A 6,460-nucleotide genomic window follows, 5' to 3' on the forward strand; every position below is an offset into this window, starting at 1 on the left:
GTAGGTTTACCTAGATCTCATTCCCGAAGTTAAAAAGAAAACAGTAAACGCTTTACTTCGACAATACAAAGAAAACTTCAATAAGGGACTTTCAACTATAATAAATGTTTCCTACAATGGGAAATTAAAAATAAATGTGTGCACTCTGTACGAAATTAAGTGGATTTGCAGTTATGTGGAATCTCTGAAAACCTAATGGACAGATTTGAATAAAATTTGCTATGAATATACAGCTATAACACAGAACTAGAAGTATCATTCAAAAGTCATTTTATGAGAGCATGCTTATAAATAAAGCTCATAGTGCAAGAGTATCCGAAATCCTCATAATAATATCGACCTCAAAATGAGTTTGATATGTGGAACGGTCCCTTCTCATAGCAAGATGAAATTGCCTACTCAAGCGCGTCCCGAAAATATTCAATAAGGTTAAAGTCAGGATATCTGGTTGGCCAAGCCATGTGACGAATATTCTCATTTTTCAGGAATTCGTTGATCAGAGGAAAGGAACTCACGACTAACTGCGCCTCTGAAAAATCGAATATAAGGCTCTAAGATCTCATTTCCATATCTCATAGAAATCAGGAAGCCTTTGTCAAACACATGCAGGGGTATGCGTCTATTCAACATAATGTCTACCCAAACCATTACATCTCCACCATGATAATATTTTTTTTCCTGGCGAGGAAGGGATGGTATCGTATTCCAGCCTATCTCCATACACAGAAATTGTAGAATACGCCGAGAAAGTGAATTTGAACTCATCTGGCAAAATCATCGTGCTGCGGAGAAGTCTGGTCCAAGACTCATGTTATCTGCAGTATACTGAAAGCGCTCTCTTGCGCGTTACTACGTACGAGCGGGACGCAAACAGCGGGTAACATAACTCATCAACGGCATATAACCATAACTCATCAACGGTTAACTGCAGACTTCTTCGGTCCTTTAGACTGTCTTTGGTTAACTATGGACGGCAAAACAGCGGGTTCGAGTGAAAACATTCAGCTCATGAGAGATCTGTAAGCTCTAGAAGGCCTCTGTCGTTGGCCTGAATGCGTCACATAATAATTGTCATCCCTCATTGCGGATCTTGGTCAATCTTTTCCAGGTCTTCTCAATATGGATCCAATGTCTTGGAACTGTTTCTTTAAATTGCAGACTACACCGGTGGGGTATGTTAAGTTTTATAGACACCTGCACTTTTGATAGGCTTGCCTCCAGTCTACCAACAATTCGCCATCTCATTCCGTAATTTATACGTTCATGGATGCTAATTTTACCTGATACTTTATAAAATTTATTATAAAATTAAAGTCTATTATAAAATTAAGTCTATTATAAAATTAAAGTCTATTATAAAATTAAAGTCTTGAGAAAAAAAAAAAAAAAGGTGAGTGTCGTGAAGAAACATGAGCACACAAATCTTCCCAAGCCCCTGTTGTGCTGATATCCAATGACAGTTCCTCAGACATATATGTCATATAGATTTATATGTCGTAAAAATATGCATGTGGGCTTACGTATTCAGCACTGAATATTTGCGTAATTCTTCAGTGGTATAATTAGTAACTTTGATTCAATACTTTGTAGAGACATTATGTTAATTGGAAAAGGCTGGAGAGATGAAAAGTTAGCAATAGCCTTCACCGGGAATCAAACCACGGACCTCTGGAATACCGGTCCAGCGCGCAGAACCACTACACCACGAAGGCACGCCAAGAAAGTGGGAGAAATAACTTTACGTAAAAACAGACATAATTTGCAAATTTTTTTTAATCACGAGTGTATTTTGTAAGAACCACTTGTCTATCTTCTAATTGACAACTGTACATGTAGGAACTACAGAGGAGAAGGGTTAAAGGTACCCTTTATTAAACTCTTTAACATTCACTATGCGTCGACTTAACGCTAACACACTCCGCCTCACTTGGGCGGTAACTCAAATAACAAGAGCTAAAGTAAAAATTAAAAGATATTAACAAGTAATAGAAATTACTCTACAGGGCTCAGATAATCCTGTTTTTCAAAACCGCGTCGAAATCTAGTGGCAGCAAAGTAATAACTGGTTACACCAGGTAAACCAGCAATATTCAAATTGAAGTTAATACTAGAAAGGTGACGGCGCTTGCCTAAACTCTCTTTCTTCCTTCTATAACATCAGCATTTAAACATTTTTTCCTCGAGGTAGAATTTGCATTACTTCACGTACGCTACCAAATTTAAATATTCTGGCATTGAAAATTAGGGAAATGCTTATAGGAAAGAACACAAACTTAAATTAAATTGGTTACCTAAAATATATATAAATCTCTACAATTTAAAAAAAAATAAAAACTTATAAAAATATTATGATCAAAAAGAAATTTCAATCTGATATTGGTATTCATATTTTAGTTTAGCCCCTCATAAATTTTTAAGATTATCAGTTATGGTAAGCCTACTTATTTAATAATTAATTATTAATCCAGAAAGATGTGGAAAAAAATATGAGATTTTTAAATTAAAGATTTAGATTCTCTCAATTGGCAATACTCTTATATTTTTAAGACAGGAAATCAGTGAACTTATATTAATAAATACATCGGATAATTCAAGGTCTTTAAAGAAGTGAAGTAAAAATACATACAAGCAATAATCTTACGAAAACCGAAAAGAAATGAAGTTACTGTTTTGCTAGAAAGCTTGTTAATGCGAGTAAATAGTCGAAATCAGCATTTTTATTTTTGATTGAACTTTTTAGAACGGTTATAGAGTTTGTTGCCTCAGTTTCAGTTCTTCGCTTGCCTGAAATAAAAGCCAAAGTCTAAATCCCTTTATTAGAAACTTTTTGCATTCACTAAATTACCCTCTTTATAATCTTATAATTTGGTTTCAAAGAATTTTTATCTTTGCAGTATTTATTAAATAATAAGCCTTCAGTCATATATTTACAGGATGAGCTAAACTATTATTTCCTTATCCAATCATTTTAATCATTTTAAGCATAACAATTGTGATTTATCTGAAAGATTATCTGCGACTATAATTTAAAAGATCATAACAAGAATACCTGTAAGCTTAGGTGAATTATCCTTTTTTCATAAATTTGAACATATATGTCAATGAAATCCTAATCAGTATTATTTTATGATTTTAGTATACTTTCACTTTGTAATTATAGTGCTTACACTACATCGAAAGCATTTATTATACCACGTGATATTTTCTTTACTAATGAGCACCTCTGTTGCTGCTAAATTTTAAATATATGCTCAAGTGAAGAGCCCGTGAACATAAATATGGAGTTACTATTCCTTCCGTATTACAGAAACAGAACTACCGTTCAGCTTTCCAAGCTCATAATTTGAAATACAGCAACGGGATTCTTCTAAGGTTTTCTTCTCTTCTTTCTCGTTAAAGGTATATTCCAGATATATGCTTCAATGAATTTCTATACTTGTCCTCAGCAGAACTTAATGAAAGCCCTTTTAAGACTGGATATGCATACCTTCAACACGACTATCAACTGAATATCAGCAAGCTTGATTTTAATTTTCAGAAAAGAAATATCGTATTGTTAATCTTATTGTAGCTTAAGATAATAATATTATTTTATTAATAAAAGGAACAAAAGCATCTGAATTTTATTCGTTTTAGTAATTCGCAAATTTCAGCATGAAAATGCCAGAAAGTCTTGTAAACGCATAGAAAGTGTTTAAACATTTTTAAAATGATTTTGGCAAAGAACTGAAAAAAGGCAATTGTCTTGGTGTAAAACTTTCTGGCAATAGCTTAATATTTTAAATGAGAAATATCGTCTTCTACTTTTATATTTATACTTCTTTTAAAATGTCTTATGTAAACAAGCTGTGGACTGAAAATACATTCTTGCGCTTTCCGAAGAGAAATATTCCTATTCCATAATTTAAAAACCGTGTAAAATGCATGGTAATAAAATTTCTAACAGCAAAATAAGCAACATTATTAATGGAAAAGGGAAACACCGTCAATCTTTACCTCTATAAATGGAAAGAAAATTCTTAACTGATGTCAGGAAAAGGTACGTGCTATTTGTTTCTAATGTTTTTAAGTGTTAAATCGAGGCTAGCAAGAAGAAAATCCTTTGATAAAGAAATCAATTGCAAAGTCTTTAAATATATCCTTAATAACAATAAATGAAATAATTTACTGAGATTTACAACTTAAACGCTATAAAAACACTATGTTTCCCAACTTTGGTAGAAGCATGGGTCTCAACGCAGAGTAATTTTTAGAGCCCTATATGAAAACTAGGGAAAAAATGGAAATACATTATAACCTTTGAAGAAGCAGGGATTTACCTAAATGACTGCAACACAAAAATGTCCGTTGATCATCGAAAACCAAGAAAAAGGTGTGAAAACTCGGTTCAGTCAAGGCAAAGAAAGTATCTGTAAGAATTTTATGATAGTGGCAGGATTGTCTTATAATGGAAAATTCCAAATAAGAAGAGTGGGAGAAAAAGGTTAAATTCAACTAATCGTACTATCAAGAGAGCGTTCTGCATCTGATTTTTCAAAAAGAAATTCCATTTCTTTACCCGAATTACTTTCAAAGAGTGAAACGTCCTCAAGATAAAGTAACAAGTCATACTTCCAAAAGTACTCCTGCAATTCTTGAAAAACTGAAGGCTGATACAGGTGTTGCATTTATACCTATTCAACCAACTTATTTCTGTGAAGTCCTCGGACGTTTTAACTTTGACAGTTATACCTTTAGCATCGCGAAAATAGCTCTTTCTAATTGCAAAAGCACCACGATTGATGGATTTGGGAAAGAAGTCAAAGAGGATGAGAAATCAATATCCCTAGAAATTTTAAGACAAACCTTTCTATCATGAAATCATGACGTATTGTCCAGAAGAAGACTATCAGATCGACCATTTAAAAATATACATACTCTTTACAATTTAAACGTTAATTAAACAGCCCGAAATCGTTTTAAAAATATGTAAACACTCTCTTTACTTTTGTCACTTTCATCTGAAACATTTTTTGCTTGCGTTTCTTTCATAACGGATAAATAGAATCCAGTATAGCATTCGGGATGGTTTATCTGAAATAATAGATCACTCACCGCTTCCTCACTGAGAATGTTGCAGAGTATATGGTAAAGGCCAAACCCATTATCCCGGAACACGAATCCAACCGTACTGACAGAATAATATCCTCTCTTAACTACAGTGTCGATCAGTGAGGAGGATTTTACCGAGACCAGAGGTCGCAACAGCTACAAAGGAAATGAACACGCCTATGCCTGGGCCAAACAAGTCATCATAAAGCAATGTGGCGACAAAATTGAAATCATGTGGCCTAAATCGGTCTTAACACCTAAAGCTTAAAAATCTTGCACGCGACAACTGGCAGCAAGACTAGGAGCGAAAACACCAAGAACATCGAACCTTTATGAATTTTTCATAAAATTTTGGTAGAAACATCGAATCTTCCTACCAAAAATTAATGAAAGTTCAGTCATCCCTTTTCACTATCTCTTTCGATATGTCTCTAGATACGGCACCTTTAAATATAACAGATTCCTTTTAACATTATATCGCCCTGTGAAGAAAATTTAAAGTTTTATCATTTCTATTAAAATTGTTACACACTGCGCCCACAAAAGCCCTTACCCGTCTTTAATTTTCTCAACTCTTGGCAGTAGACATATACTCGTTACAAAAATGTTTTAAAAAAAGCAAGTATTTAGGTTTGGGCATTTTTAAATTTAAAGAAATCAGTTTTTTGCAAAAAGTTCGAAATATAACATTTGATACGTTCCCCCCGGTCCCTATATTTGTTATAGAAATTTAGAAATTATTATTATAGAACTTATTAGAAAAATTATTTACTTGTTATAAAAAATAAAACACAAAATGTGTCTGAGTCCCATACGACAGAAGAAGACCGTCATATCCTTACATTAAAATTACAGATCATATTCAGGGGCTGTACACAAAATAAATATCGAGGTGATTGCTTTTGCACGTAATTAAAAACAAAATATCAATTTAGAAAACACATCTGGTATTAATTGATTACGTGACGAAAATTTCTACACAGTTTATTGTAAAGCATATTTAACAAGACCCTTTTTTCTCTTTCAAAATGGAGATCTTATTACAGAATCTTATAGCATTGTGTTCCAGAAAACATCGTTAGGCTTCATATTGAGACGTAGCCAACTTGGAAAATTCTTCATGAGAACATTAATAATGTATTTTTAGATTTTGCAAGCTTATAAATTACTTATGTGAAATTTCACTCGAATGCAATCGAGATTGTCATGTCCTAAAACAATAGAACCCTCATAGCTACGATTACCATAAAAACATTTCGAAATTTCAAATTCATTGTAACCTCATGTTAATAGAGCTCATGTAAATTAAGAGTTCTGTTGTTTAAAATCATCACAAATATGAGCGCATACCTTCAAATAACAATATCTG

The sequence above is a fragment of the Stegodyphus dumicola genome, chromosome 4 (assembly GCF_044657685.1).
Source record: "Stegodyphus dumicola isolate Sdum_Otavi_A_Nest chromosome 4, ASM4465768v1".
Lineage (NCBI taxonomy): Eukaryota > Metazoa > Arthropoda > Arachnida > Araneae > Eresidae > Stegodyphus > Stegodyphus dumicola.